General features: G+C 37.4%; 1 pseudogene; it reads left to right on the forward strand.

The window, feature by feature from the left end:
- Nucleotides 1–9,538: 9,538 nt before the first annotated feature.
- On the forward strand, nucleotides 9,539–11,859 carry LOC101105741 (nucleolin-like; annotated as a pseudogene).
- Nucleotides 11,860–16,323: the final 4,464 nt, after the last annotated feature.

Consider the following 16,323-nt stretch of genomic DNA (forward strand, 5'->3'; position numbering starts at 1 on the left):
TGGCTGTTTAATTGCTAAGGGAAATACAGTAAATTGATTCTCTGTGCTACCAAAATATTTGCTGACTATATGATGCAACTTTTGACCTAACATTTTATCTATTTCTATATGATATGCTTATAAAATCACAAAGTATAATTTATGTTACTAACTCAAATTTGGGTGGTCAAAAAAAATTATTTGGATTTTCCCATAATATCATAAATAAAAATCTGAACAAACACTTTGGCCAACCGAATAATAGTTTTATGATTTCTACATTTTTGTATATATTAATTTATCAGTGACCTGTATTTAGCTCCTTTTCCTGCTTTGCTGTTGTTCTTGTGGTTCAGTTGCTCAGTCGTGTTTGACTCTTTGCAACCCCATGGACTGCAGCACACCAGGCTTCCCTGTCCATCACCAACTCCCAGAGCTTGCTGCAACTTATGTCCATGGAGTCAGTGGTGCCTTTCAACCACCTCATCCTCTGTCGTCCCCTTCTTTTCCTGACTTCAACCTTTCCCAGTGTCAGGGTCTTTTCTAATGAGTCAGCTCCTCACCTCAGGTGGCCAAAGTACTGGAGCTTCAGTCCTTTTAATGAATATTCAGAACAGATTTCCTTTAGGATTGACTGGTTTGATATCCTTGCAGTCCAAGGGACTCTCAAGAGTCTTCTCCAACACCACAGTTCAAAAGCATCAATTCTTCAGCACTCAGCCTTCTTTATGGTTCAGTTCTCACATCCATATATGACTACAGGAAAAACCATAGCTTTGGCTATATAAACCTTCTTTACAACTTACTAAAATGAACTAAAACTTAATGAAAACTGTGTTCCTAATACAAAGATTTAAAATGTGTAATTTTTTCCTGAGGAAAACTAAGGGAAACCTCATGTCAATAACCTAAGGCCTGAGACATTTACTACAGTTTTATTCAAAAATGTTTAATGGGTTGCTGTATCTACTTAGTAGCTGCCTTGAGACTTTGTTTGTTTGATCAAATAGCTATCATTAGTCAAAAACGACAATGTAGTCAGAATCATTAGAGCTTTAGCTGATTTTTTTTAAGTAACATCTAAGTGTGTTCAACATTACAAACAAGCTTTCAAAATACTTAGCAGCAATTTTTCTTAGCAAGATTTAGAGAAAATTGAAGAAAGGTTTTTAAGCAGGAAAATGATAAACTTTTGTGGAAGAATTATTTTTATATATTCCTAACTGTTAAACTCTAATGCTAAGAATACTGTAATTAAGAAAGACTATTGAAATGTAGGTAGATTTGTGTTCATTCCTTTTTGTATGTGAATATATCTCTGTATATCAGTTCAGTCAGTTCAGTCGCTCAGTCGTCTCCGACTCTTTGCAATCCCATGAGTAACAGCACACCAGATTTCCCTGTTCATCACCAATTCCCAGAGTTCATTCAAACTCATATCCATCGAGTCAGTAATGCCATCCAGCCATCTCATCCTCTGTCGCCCACTTTTTCTCCTGCCCCGAACCCCTCCAAGCGTCAGGGTCTCTTCCAATGAGTCAACTCTTTGCATGAAGTGGCCAAAGTATTGGAGTTTCAGATTCAGCATCAGTCCTTCCAATGAACACCTAAGACTGATCTCCTTTAGGATGGACTGTTTGGATCTCCGTTCAGTACAAATGACTCTCAGGAGTCTTCTCCAACACCGCAATTCGAAAGCATCAATTCTTTGGTGCTCAATTTCTTCACAGTCCAATTCTCACAACCATAGATGGCACTGGAAAAACCATAGCCTTGACTAGACGGACCTTTGTAGGCAAAGTGATGTCTCTGCTTTTGAATATGCTACCTAGGTTGGTCATAACTTTCCTTCCAAGGAGTAAGCATCTTTTAATTTCATGGTTGCAGTCACCATCTGTAGTGATTTTGGAGCCCCCCAAAATAAAGTCTGACATTGTTTTCACTGTTTCCACATTGATTTCCCAAGAAGTGATGGGACCGGATGCCATGATCTAAGTTTTCTGAAAGTTGAGCTTTAAGCCAACTTTTTGACTCTCCCCTTCCACTTTCATCAAGAGGCTTTTAGTTCCTCTTCACTTTCTAATATAAGGGTGATGTCATCTGCACATCTGAGTTTATTGATATTTCTCCTGGCAATCTTTATTCCAGCTTGTGCTTCTTCCAGCCCAGCGTTTCTCATGCTGTACTCTGCATATAAGTTAAATAAGCAGGGTGACAATATACAGCCTGGATGTACTATTTTTCCTATTTGGAACCAGTCTTTTGTTTCATTTCCAGTTCTAACTGTTACTTCTTGACTTGCATATAGGTTTCTCAAGAGGTAGATCAGGTAGTCTGGTATTCCCATTTCTTTCAGAATTTTCCACAGTTTATTGTGGTCCACACTGTCAAAGGATTTGTCATAGTCAATAAGGCAGAAATAGATGTTTTTCTGGAACTCTCTTGCTTTTTCCATGATCCAGCAGATGTTGGCAATTGGAAATTTCTTTCCTCTGCCTTTTCTGAAAAAACCATGAACATCTGGAAGTTCATGGTTTAAGTACTGCTGAAGCCTGGCTTGGAGAATTTTGAGTATTACTTTACTAGCATGTGAGATGAGTGCAATAGTGTGTTAGTTTGAGCATTCTTTGGCATTTCTTTTCTTTGGGATTGGAATGAAAACTGACCTTTTGAGACCTGTGGCCACTGCTGAGTTTTCTATGTTTGCTGGCATATCGAGTGCAGCATTTTCACAGCATCATCTTTCAGGATTTGAAATAGCTCAACTAGAATTCCATCACTTCCACTAGCTTTGTTCGTAGTGATGGTTTCTAAGGCCCACTTAAATTCACATTCCAGGATGTCTGGCTCTAGGTGAGTGATCACGCCATCATGATAATCTGGGTCTTGAAGATCTGTTTTGTATAGTTCTTCTGTGTAATCTTGCCACCTCTTCTTAATATCTTCTGCTTCTGTTAGGTCCAAACCATTTCTGTCCTTTATTGAGCCCATCTTTGCATGAAATATTCCTTTGGTATCTCTAATTTTCTTGAAGAGATCTCTAGTCTTTCCCATTCTGTTCTTTTCCTCTATTTCTTTGCATTGATCACTGAAGAAGGCTTTCTTATCTCTTCTTGCTATTCTTTGGAACTCTGCATTCAGATACTTATATCTTTCATTATCTCCTGTGCTTTTCGCTTCTCTTCTTTTCACAGCTCTTCTTTTCATTGCCTCCTCAGACAGCTATTTTTCTTTTTTGCATTTCTTTTCCATGGAGATGGTCTTGATCCCTGTGTCCTGTACAATGTCATGAACCTTATTCCATAGTTCATCAGGCACTCTATTTATCAGATTTAGGCCTTTAAATCTATTTCTCACTTCCACTGTATAACCATAAGGGATTTGACTTATGTTATACCAGAATGGTATAGTGGTTTTCCCCACTTTCTTCAACTTTATTATGAATTTGGCAATAAGGAATTCATGATCTGAGCCACAGTCAGCTCCTATTCTTGTTTTTGCTGACTGTATAGTGCTTCTCCATCTTTGGCTGCAAATAATATAATCAATCTGATTTCAGTGTTGATCATCTGGTGATGTCCATGTGTAGAGTTTTCTACTGTGTTGTTGGAAGAGGGTGTTTTCTATGACCAGTGAGTTCTCTTGGAAAAACTCTGTTAGCCTTTGCCGTGCTTCATTCTGCATTCCAAGGCCAAATTTGCTGTTATTCCAGGTGTTTCTTGACTTCCTACTTTTGCATTCCAGTCCCTTTTAATGAAAAGGACATCTTTTTTAGGTGTTATTCTGAAAGGTCTTATAGGTCTTTATAGAACTGTTCAACTTCAGCTTCTTCAGCCTTACTGCTTGGGGCATAGATTTGGATTACTCTGATATTAATTGGTTTGCCTTGGAAACTAACAGAGATCATTCTGTCATTTTAGAGATTTCATCCAAGTACTGCATTTCAGACTCTTTTATTGACCATGATGGCTGCTCCATTTCTTCTAAGGGATTCCTGCCCACAGTAGTAGATATAATGGTCATCTAAATTAAATTCACCCATTCCAGTCCATTTTATATCTCTGATTCCTAGAATGTCAACATTCACTCTTGGCATCTCCTATGTAACCACTTCCAATTTGCCTTGATTAATGGACCTCACATTCCAGGTTCCTAAGCTATATTGCTCTTTACAACAGCAGATCTTACTTCTATCATTAGTCATATCCACAACTGGGTATCATTTTAGCTTTGGCTCCATCCCTTCATTCTTTCTGAAGCTATTTCTCCACTGATCTCCAGTAGCATATTGGGCACCTATTAACCTGGGGAGTTCCTCTTTCAGTATCCTATCATTTTGCTTTTCATACTGTTCATGGGTTTCTCAAGGCAAGAATCCTGAAGTGGTTTGCCATTCCCTTCTCCAGTGGACCACATTCTCTCAAACTTTTCCACCATGACCCGCCCATCTTGGGTGGCCCCACAGGGCATTGCTTAGTTTCATTGAGTTAGACATGGCTGTGGTCCTAGTGGGATTAGATTGACTGACTAGTTTTCTGCGATTATGGTTTCAGTGTGTCTGCCCTCTGATGCCCTCTCGCAACACCTACCATCTTACTTTGATTTCACTTACCTTTGAAGTGGGGTATGTCTTTTTGTCTGCTCCAGCAAAGTGCAGCCACTGCTCCTTCCCTTGGACGAGGGGTATCTCCTCACAGCCGCCCCTCCTGACCTTAAACCTTGAGTAGCTCCTCTCAGCCGTCCTGCCACTGTTCCTTGGACATGGGGTTGCTCCTCCTTTCCTCAGCCCCTTGCCTCGGGCGGGGGTAGCTCCTCCCGGCCACTGCCCCTGACTTCAGACGTGTGGTAGCTCCTGTCAGCCATGCTTCTTTGAGGTCCGTTGCAGCCACGCGCTTCCTAAACCACATTTTGGGAACATATACCAACTATAAACACCAAGCTTCCTAGTCTAGTATATTGTTAATACCATACTATATAACTTCAATGCTGTTTTGCATTGGAAAAGACCCTGATATATACATATATATATATATATATATATATATATATATACACCTATGGAGAAGGCAATGGCACTCCACTCCAGTACTCTTGCCTGGAAAATCCCATGGGCAGAGGAGCCTGGTAGGCTGCAGTCCATGGGGTTGTGAAGGGTCGGACACGACTGAGTGACTTCACTTTCACTTTTCACTTTCATGCATTGGAGAAGGAAATGGCAACCCACTCCAGTGTTCTTGCCTGGAGAATCCCAGGGATGGGAGAGCCTGGTAGGCTGCCGTCTATAGTGTTGCACAGAGTCAGACACAACTGAAGTGACTTACCAGCATATATACATACATGCATATATATATATATATATATATATATATATATATATGTATATATATATATACATACATATATATATATACATACATACATATATATATATATATATATATATATAATTCAAAGATTTCATTGGAATCTTTCATATAAGATATTTCTAAACCCAAGAATTAAATGAAACTTCTTTGTTTCTAAACCACATTTTGGGAACATATACTAACTATAAAGACCAAGCTTCCTACTCCACTATCTTGCTAATACCATATTATATAATTTCAGTGAGGTTTTGCATTGGAAAAGACCCTGATGCTGGGAAAGACTGAAGGCAAGGGGAGAAGAGAATGACAGAAGATAAGATGATTAGATGGCATCACTGACTCAATAGATATGAGTTTGAGCAAACTCTAAGAGATGGTGAAGGTCAGGGAAGCCTGGCATGTTGAAGTCCATGGAATTGCAGAGTCAGACACATCTGAGTGACTGAACTGGACTGAACTGAACTGAACTAACATAATATTAGTTATGCCTTCAGACATGACTTAGTGACTGGACAACAACAGTCTTCATCGTATTGCTATCTTTGGTTATTTCTTGGGAGAATACTTGAAAATATAAACTGAAGAAAATACCTTATTTTCAAAATGTCTTGAATTTATGTGTCTATTCTACCTATTATTATTACTATTATTTTTACCGGAAACTTATCATGGTTTTGCTTGTTGTTCTCAGTCATAAAAGGCTCTAGTATAGGTTGTGGTATATTGCATCATTTTATTGTCCACATATTCTTTTGTGCAGCATCCTGTTTGTTGAGAGAAGGTATTTTTCAGACTAAAATATATGAACAAAACTCAGTAACCCAGAGGGAGTATGGCTTCAAGTATGTAAGATAAAGTCTATCAAACAGCTTTATACCTGCTTACTTCAAAAAAAAAAAAAAATTATATGCAGGAACTCACCTTTCTGTAGTTGAACAATACAAAGGTAAGAGATTGTTATTCTTACTATTTTACTGATACCATAAATGTCAGTTTTTAATCTCCCACTCCCCAAAGATAACATATTAACTTTATTTGCTTTGCCTGATCAGTTGTCCAAATGGTAATATTGGGATCTTATGTCTTTTTTTTTTCTTGATAATTTTCCTAATTATGATTGATTTTATATTTTGAATTTGTACAGTTCCCAGAAAGTGTTTTAATAAATGATAATTTTATAAAATAGTGTATACTCAAAATTCATAAAGTGTCTTCTGTAATGAGTAATTATTTGATGCATTAGAAACTTGTCAAATGTTTTGCTGTTATTCTTTTACTCTTTACTGACAAGAAGGAACATTGCAAATAAAACCAAAAAAATCCAACTTACTTCTAGTTGTTCCATATAATATTTTGCTTTGGCTTTGAAAAATGATTATTTTATAATAATACACTGCTTTTTCCCAGTTATAAAAGATACTCTTAATCTTTTAGGCAAATATTTTAGAAAATCTAGAAAATGAAGAGATAGATAATAATTCATTAACATTATCTAAAATACCTTTACTCAGAGAACTTCTGAGAACATTTTGGTATAGGTATTTTCAGTTTTTCTTTCCTTTAAAATATGCATGGTTCTCATAAAATTTAAACCATAAGGCATTATAATTTTATATCTACATTCTGCTTTGTTCATTCAACATCACAACATGAAAACTTTTCCTTCTCCTTAAATGTATTATGATAGCATGTTTCATACTATAAGTATTAGCACATAATTTAATTAACAAGTATTCTATTATTAGACTCTGATATTATTTCATAAATGTTAACTTCTTTAAATAATGCATAGTAAATCATGGTTCATAAATCATCATGTGTAAGTTTGATTATGCCCTTAGCTATATTCTCAGACATTAAATTACAAGTTAAAGTGTACGTATCTAAGAATATTGCCATAAGTACTGCACATATACATGTAATGACATAATTTTATCAAGGAATTAGTCACATCCTGTACTAGATACTAAAAATTACAAGGCATAGTGAATTTAGAAGTGAGGCCTAAATGGGTTAAAATGTGTAACACTCTGATCTGCAAAACTAAATAAATACAGGGAGTTAACTAGCTTCTAAACTTTTTAGCAAGCAAAGGGTAAAAGGTGACTTTAGTGGAGATGTAATTTGTATTGAGTGATAGAAAGCCAACAGTACTTCTTTAGATGACAGTCCTCCTAAAGGAGGAGGATTAATACTCTATAACATATAAAATACTTAACAATTAGTAATATATGCACTATTTGCTTAAGCATGCATTTATTGCATAGTTTCTTTTAAAAATCATGAATATAAGTTGCTAGCAACAAATCAAAATGCATTTCTATAAAGTTAATTATATGGAGGGTCAGCCTGATTTGTTCAAACTGTTCACTTGCTTCTCGTCTCTAAAGAAAAATATGTGTAAAATTAAATTTTAGGATATAGCACAAGTACAGATGGGGTAGCTATATTTCTTTAAAATACTTAGCTTTGAGAAGTGTATGTCAACTGACATTTTATTAAATAATGAGACATAGTGGGTTGGAGGTCACGTACTGTATATCCAAAATAATCGCACAGCAAATTTGCTTATAGGGTGTGTGTGTGTGTGTGTGTGTGTGTGTGTGTGTGTGTGTGTGTGTGTGTCCATGTGCACAAGCTTAGGGAGAGGAGTGATATTAAGAGAGTATCTACAACTCCAGAACCCCTGAGTTGTATCCTTTTCATATTCACAAAGAGATTATATGTACACAAACAAAGACCACAAATGAACATTTTTAAAGCATAAATGTGCTTTGACCTTAGACTGAAATGCAGTTAACACAGAGGTGTTCTAGGGGTGTAGAAACCAGAGAACTAATTTGTCATTTGTTTTTCCTCATATTCAGTGGATTTGAATCTTCTTTTTGAAAAAATACTGTTAAAAAAAAAAAGTGCCAAACATAGGAAAAAAGCTTGTGAACAACAGAGCAAGTGTTTAAGATTCTTAGACTCACCTGTCTTGGGCCTTCTCTATTGTTTGCATATAAAGTAGTATACAATTTCTACCTTTTAACATTGTGGTGGCCATCAGTTCTTTCAAAATGTTTTTAAGTGGTTAACAAGCAGAAGTGTTTATCTGCCTTGTCCAGTTACTGGCTTGTCCCATGAAATATAGACTCCATAAGTACCAGCAGTTACGATTACTTTCTATGGAATCAACGGCCAATAAAGAGCCAGTAATATCACAGGACACTTAATATTATTTCAGACACATGCAGTGTTCCAACTGAATAGTTATGTCTGAAGCTGTTCATTCCCTATGTCACAAAGGATGTGAAAATAATCATGCAAATCTATTATTTTATAACAAGATGGCATCAATATAGTTCTCTTTTCACACAAAGTAAGATAAGAAAATATAAAATTAAATAAAAAGGAATGGATATTTATATATCTTACAAAATTATATGCATAAATTAACAGATTTAAGTATCATTTATGATGATTAATTAGAGGAAAAGTTCCTTGAGATTAAAGGTTACCTTTCAGAGGAAATTCAAGGACAAGTATTTTATGGTTACTACATGCAGGGGGGGAAAAAAAAATCTTAGTCTTGTGTATAACATTTCATTTTCTAAGTCTATTAAATTATTTCCTGCAGCATGCTTTCATTATTTAAAATTCTATTTCATCCTTCAGAATCAACCACTGTTTCCTCTCTTCTCTCAGTTCCGAGTTTCTCTCACCAGTAGTTGCTAATTAGGAGAGCCTCTGGCCTCAGGGCTTTGTGCAAAATTCTGTTTGTTAGCACTGGGTGAATCAGTGGAATCTGAAGAATAAAAAGAAAATAAAAACTAGATCATGGGGGGAATGTAATGTTTTGCTTCTACATAAGCTTGGCAAATAATTTACAGTTTGTTTACCTTTCATTTTTTGTTGTTAATAAAAGTAAGGTAAAAGAGAAATGATGTACAAATTACTGACATAAACACAAACAACCATGTGGAACCAAAATTTCAGATGATCTCAAAAAAAACTATACACAACAGGGAAGAAAATAGTTCTGTACTTTCCTATTTGTAGCCGCTAAATAATTTTTAAGATTGTTAGAAAAACATAAATTGATAACTATTTGTAAAATATGAAGAGTATCCATTAGGAAAATAATATAATATGCAAAATGCAAAAAATAACTTAAAAATAAATTGCAGTCTAGCAAAAACTGAGATGCAAGGCTCGAGCGCTAGCTGGCAGCCAAGCGTACGCGCTCAGGGATTAGCGGCCACCATCGAGGGTGCTTAGGTTCCTCTGGGCGCATCTGTGCCACTCGCTCACCACACACTCCGCCGTCATAAGCAGCCATCATGGTAAAGCTCGCAAAGGCCGGTAAAAATCAAGGTGACTCCAAGAAAATGGCTCCTACCCCGAAGGAGGTAGAAGAAGATAGTGAAGATGAGGAAATGTCAGAAGATGAAGACGATGAGAGCAGTGGAGAGGCTGTTATCCCTCCGAAAAAAGGCAAGAAGGCTACCACAACTCCAACAAAGAAGATGGTGGTTTCCCCAACAAAAAAGGTTGCAGTTGCCACACCAGCAAAGAAAGCAGTTGTCACCCCTGGCAGAAAGGCAGCTGCTATGCCAGACAAGAAGACAGTTACACCTGCCAAAGCAGTGGTAACACCTGGCAGAAAGGGAGCCACCCCAGGCAAAGCGTTGGTACAACCTCCGGTAAGAAGGGAGCAGCCACCCCAGGCAAGGGAGCAAAGAACGGCCAGAGTGCCAAGAAGGAAGACAGGGATGAGGAAGATGAAGGTGACCGTGAGGAGGAAGACGATGATGAGGAAGAGGAGGAAGAACCAGCAGTGAGGAAGGCAGCCGCTGCTTTTGGTGCTGCTCCCGCCACAGATGATGAGGATGACGAGGATGACGAAGACGAGGAGGAGGAGGAGGAGGAGGAGAATGAAGATGACTCTGAAGAAGAACCTATGGAGATTGTACCAGCGAAAGGAAGGAAGCTCCAGCAAAAGCTGCTCCTGTGAAAGCTAAGAGCACTGCTGAAGATGAAGAGGAGGAGGAGGAGGATGGAGAGGAAGAGGAAGAGCATGACGATAATGAAGAGGAGGAGGACGAGGAGGAGGAAGAAGAGGAGGAGGAGGAGGAATAAGAAGAGGAAGAGGAAGAAGAGCCTGTCAAAGAAGCACCTGGAAAACGAAAGAAGGAAATGGCCAAACAAAAAAGCAGCTCCTGAAGCCAAGAAACAAAAAGTGGAAGGCACAGAACCAATTACCTATTTCAATCTCTTTATTGGAAACCTGAACTTCAATAATTCTGCTCCTGAATTGAAAACGGGTATCAGTGATCTTTTTGCTGAAAATGATCTTGCTGTTGTCGATGTCAGAATTGGTGTGTCTAGGAAGTTTGTCTATGTGGATTTTGAATCTGCTGAAGACCTGGAAAAAGCCTTAGAACTCACTGGTTTAAAAGTCTTTGGCAATGAAATTAAACCAGAAAAACCAAAGGGAAAAGATAGTAAGAAAGATCGAGATGCAAGAACACTTTTGGCTACAAAATCTGCCTTACAAAGTTACTCAGGATGAATTAAAAGAAGTGTTTGAAGATGCTGTGGAGATCAGATTAGTCAGCAAGGATGGAAAGAGTACAGGGATTGCTTATATTGAATTTAAGACAGAAGCTGATGCAGAAAAAGCCTTGGAAGAAAAGCAGGGAACAGAGACAGATGGGCAATCAATTTCTCTGTACTACACCGGAGAGAAAAGCCAAAGTCAAGACCATGGAGGTGGAAAGAATAGCACTTGGAGTGGTGAATCAAAAACCCTGGTTTTAAGCAAACTCTCCTATAGTGCAACAGAAGAAACTCTTCAGGAAGTATTTGAGAAGGCAACTCATATCAAGGGGCCCCAGAACTAAAATGGCAAATCTAAAGGGTATGCATTTATAGAATTTGCTTCATTTGAAGATGCTAAAGAAGCTTTAAAGTCATGTAATAAATGGGAAATTGAGGGCAGAGCCATCAGACTGGAGTTGCAAGAACTCAGGGGATCACCTAACGCAAGAAGCCAGCCAGCCAAAACTCTCTTTGACAAAGGTCTCTCTGAGGATACCACAGAAGAGACGTTAAAGGAGTCCTTTGATGGCTCTATTTGAACAAGGATAGTCACTGACCAGGAGACTGGATCCTCCAGAGTTTGGTTTTGTAGACTTTAACAGTGAGGAAGATGCGAAAGCTGCCAAGGAGGCCATGGAAGATGGTGAAATCGATGGAAACAGTCACTTTGGACTGGGCCAAACCTAAGGGTGAAGGTGGCTTTGGTGGCCGAGGAGGAGGCAGAGGTGGCTTTGAAGGACGAGGTGGTGGCAGAGGTGGCCGAGGTGGCTTTGGTGGCAGAGACCGGGGAGGCTTTGGAGGGCGAGGAGGCTTCTGAGGAGGCAGAGGAGGAGGAGGAAACCACAAGCCACAAGGAAAGAAGACAAAGTTTGAATAGTTTCTTCTATCCCTGTCTCTCCCTCTTCCATTTGAAAGAAAGGACTCTGGGGTTTTTACTTTGTTACCTGATCGATGATAGAGCCTTCTGAAGACATTCCAAGACAGTACACAGCCCTGTGGTCTACTTGGAAATCCATATAGATAACATTTCAAGGGAGATAACCCTGTTGGTGTTGACTGGATATTCGTATAAACTTTTTAAAGAGATGATTGATAGAGCTAACCCTTATCTGTAAGTTTTGAATTTATATTGTTTCTTCCCATGTACAAAACATTTTTTTTCCTACTGAGGGTGTTTTTTTTTTTTTTTTTTTTTTTTTTGCTTTGGGGGGTGTAAAGGAAAGCAGAATGTTTTATCATGATTTTTTGCTTCAGCAATTTTGGGACAGATTAAAAGTCCTAGAGCGCTGGGAAAAAAAAAAAAAACTGAGATGTAGGAAAGAAAAAGTACAAAATATATGCAAGATTTAAAATAAGGGGAAAATTAAGATGTATATAGCTATTTTGTTTAAAGACAAAGAATTTCTGTTTGAAAAAAGAATTTTTTAAAAACCCAGAGTCACATGCTTTATATGATGGCTATATTTAAATCATAGAAATAATGTACAGGAGAGTTAAAAGACATATTCAGTACATAAGGACCCAGAAAACACACTCCCTGTATTTTTCCCCCACAAAGTGAAACAAACAAACAAAAAAGATTATATTTTACCTTCAAAGTTTTAAGAGAAGTTATCTCTGATTGTCAGAATACAAAAATGTGTTTTTTTCTTTCCACTTATATTTATTCTCTAAAAGCTTAAAATTTACCTGCATTAGTAACTATTTTTATTTTCAAAATGAAGAATCTAAGCAAGAAAGGGAGAGAAAATGGGAGGGCGGGCAGGTGTAATTTTTTTCAGCAGCACTGGCAAATGTGGGGGAGATATTCCCAAGAATTTAGTATTCAAAATTGAGCATTAATCTGGTGATAGGGTCTTCCCTGGTTGCTCAGCTGGTAAAGAATCCAACAGGAGACCCTGGTTTGGTTCCTGAGTTGGGAAGATCCCTTGGAGAAGGGATAGGCTACCTACTCCAATAGTCTTGGGCGTCCCTCATGGCTCAGATAGTAAAGAATCTGCCTGCAATGTGGGAGACCCGGGTTTGTCCCTGGGTTGGGAAGATCCCCTGGAGGAGGGCATGGAAACCCACTCCAGTCTTCTTGCCTGGAGAATCCCCAAGGATACAGGAGCCTGGCAGGCTGCAGTGCACGAGGTCACAAAGAGTTGGACAGGACCCAGGGCACATACTAGAGATGGGTCAAGGGAACAAGAGAAATGGGGTAAATGTTCCAATTTGACACAATGTTTAGTCACATAATTCCTATGCTTTAGAAAAAAATTAGTTTAGGATGAACCCACAGATGACAAGTGAAGTAAAAGTCATTCAGTTGTGTTGGACTCTTTGCTACCATGGAATTCTCCAGGCCAGAATACTGGAGTGGGTAGATTTTCCCTTCTCCAGGGGATATTCCCAACCCAGGGATTGAACCAGGGTCTCCCACATTGCAGGCAGATTCTTTACCAGCTGAGCCACTTGGGAAGCCCAAGAATACTAGAGTGGGTAGCCTATCCCTTCTCCAGTGTATCTTCCATACCCAGGAATCGAACGGGCTTCTAACACATTGCAGGAGGATTCTTTACCAACTGAGCTATGAGGGAAGCCACATATGATAAACACAATGGATAAATCAGAAACAGCATTGGAAGCCATTTATTTACATAGCAGAATTTAGTTCTGATAAAATTAAATTATGTTAAGGTTTATGAAATGCATTAAGCTTATTTTATGCCGTAGGTTTGTTATTGCATAATTCTGTGTAGCTTTCATTCTGTCCCACATTCTCAGTTAAATCCTTCAACATCTGACTCTAACTCTATTTTACTTTTTTATATTAAATGAATTAGATAATCCACTAAACAAATGGGAGGAAATAGCATTAATGATATGTTGCACTTGCATTATGAAGTTAATTGGATCAACTAAATTTGTTTTTTTACATCCATTCCTACATCGGTTTTAAGGTTAAAAGCAGGAAATCATCAAGAGAACTCAGATTTCTGTGATCTTCTCTCTTCATTATAAAGCAGAGGTCTGTAATGTATTTATTCCCTGAGCGACCAATGAGACCGCATACCAGTAAAAACCTTGAAATTCAAAGAAAAAAAAAAAGAATGAGAAAAAAAAAGAGAGAGAGAGAAAAGAAAAACAAGAGAAGAATCACAGAAATTTCAAGAAATCATAGAATTCTACAAATCTAACTTATTTATAGAGTGACAACCACACATCACTGTGGTCTGGCTTCAAGATACTGTTATGTTCCAGGAAAGAACTCATTGATATAGTGGAAAAATCCAATGTTCAGTGTGCTGTGTAGTAGGGAAGGCCTTTACTTGAGAATGAAATCCTACTCTGGAAATCTTCTCAAGGCTTAGATTAACCTTAAATTCAAGGTTGTGGTGTTCAGTCACTAAGTCATGTCTGACTCTTTTTTACCTCACGTACTGTAACCCATCAGGATCCTATGTCCATGGGATTCTCCAGCAAGAATATTGGAGTTGATTGGTCATTTCCTTCTCCAGGGGATTTTCCCAACTCAGGGATCAAAACCGTGTCTCCTACATTGGCAGACAGATTCTTTACTACTGAGTTGCCTGGGAAGGCCAAATTCAATCTACCTGGGTCCTAACAATTTTGGTTATTCCAAGATTCTCAGTTAAGGTTTACACTAGAAATTTCAACTCTAGGATGAAAGATGGAATGCTCTCTTTGTTGACTGTCAGCACTCAATTACATAATTTAATGTCATAGACTTCTTTTCACTGTGAGATGTTACTTCCTACGGTACACGAATTACCCATTACATTAAGAATGTCCCATAAGAAGTCTGATTCTAAGATTTGTATCATAATGTTAATTTCATCTTTTTTTTTTACATTTAGAAGCAAAAATTGATTTGGGCTCATATTCACTCTAAATTTACAGTAAGCAGCAAATTTTAGTCTCTGAGTATATGGTTCTTAGTTTGAATCAGTTCTAGTCATCAGTAAATTCTATCAATGCCCATAAGAGGTAATGGGATAAGATCTTACAGTATGCAGTAATTTCATTTTATTATTATTAATTTTAAATCATTTTATTATTTTTGTTAAAGTCAATAACATTTGGTGACTGTGAGTCAATGAATTATTTTGTCTTTTACAGAGAAAGGTGATGTAATTACATGACAAGTTATGTATAATACAAATATATTACCTTAAAGAATTTGGCTACAATTTTTAGAAATTAACATGTCAATCATAGTTGTAAATAAACCATACAAGAGTTTAGGTATTCAGAATTATTCAAATATATTTTTGTTTGCTTTTGTTTCATAATTTTCAATTCATATCATACTCTACATATCATATTCCACAGTTGCATTTGATTAGATGATTATTTTTATCTACATAACACATAGAATATGTGCAGCTTAAAACAAACATGTGATTTCAGTTATTGATACAGTATCTTTACCAAAACATTGTATTTTTTTTTTAAATTAGAGGATCAATACTTTACAATATTGTGGTGGTTTTTGCCATAAATCAACATGAATCAGCATTAGTATACATATCTCTTCTCCCTCTTGAACCCATCTTTTAATACATTGTTTCTCTGATTTCTCCATGTTATATACGCAACATATGTTACACACACACACACACTCACACACACACACACACACACACACACATATATATATATATATATATATATATATATATATATATATATATATATACATGTGGATGGCATCACTGACTCAATGGGCATAAGTTTGAGTAAACTCTGGGAGCTGGTGATGGACAGGGAAGCCTGGTGTGCTACAATTCATGGGGTCGCAAAGAGTTAGACATGAGTGAGTGACTGAACTGAACTGTTTTATATATATATACATATATATACATATGGGGCTTTCCAGGTGGCACTAGTGGTAAAGAACTTGCCTCCCAACGCAGGAAATGCAAGAGATGAGGGTTTGATTCCTGGGTGGGGAATGGCAACCAACTCCATTATTCTTGCCTGGAGAATCCCTTGGACAAAGAAGTCTGACAAGCTACAGCCCATAGGGTCACATTGAGCCAGACATTACTGAACTGGCTGAGTAGAGCACACATGTACATATATATATATATACACACACACACACACACACAAACATGGGTTATGTTTAATAAAAATATAATAGACTCTCCAAATAATAACAGGAGAAAACTAATTACACTAAGCTAACCATGTCTACACTGAGCACAGAATCAGAAGACTTTCCCCTCTGAAACTGGAAAGCACCTGCAAACAAAATTTCATCTGTAATAAAAGCCAACCAACTACTTTGGAAATGAGAAACACGGGAAGACTTTTGAAAAGCACAAGATGGAAAAAATGCTTTAAGAAATGGAAGACATTAATGAAATTTTTATAAGAACTATTT

This window comes from Ovis aries, chromosome 4 (genome assembly GCF_016772045.2).
Source record: "Ovis aries strain OAR_USU_Benz2616 breed Rambouillet chromosome 4, ARS-UI_Ramb_v3.0, whole genome shotgun sequence".
In the NCBI taxonomy this organism is placed as follows: Eukaryota; Metazoa; Chordata; class Mammalia; order Artiodactyla; family Bovidae; genus Ovis; species Ovis aries.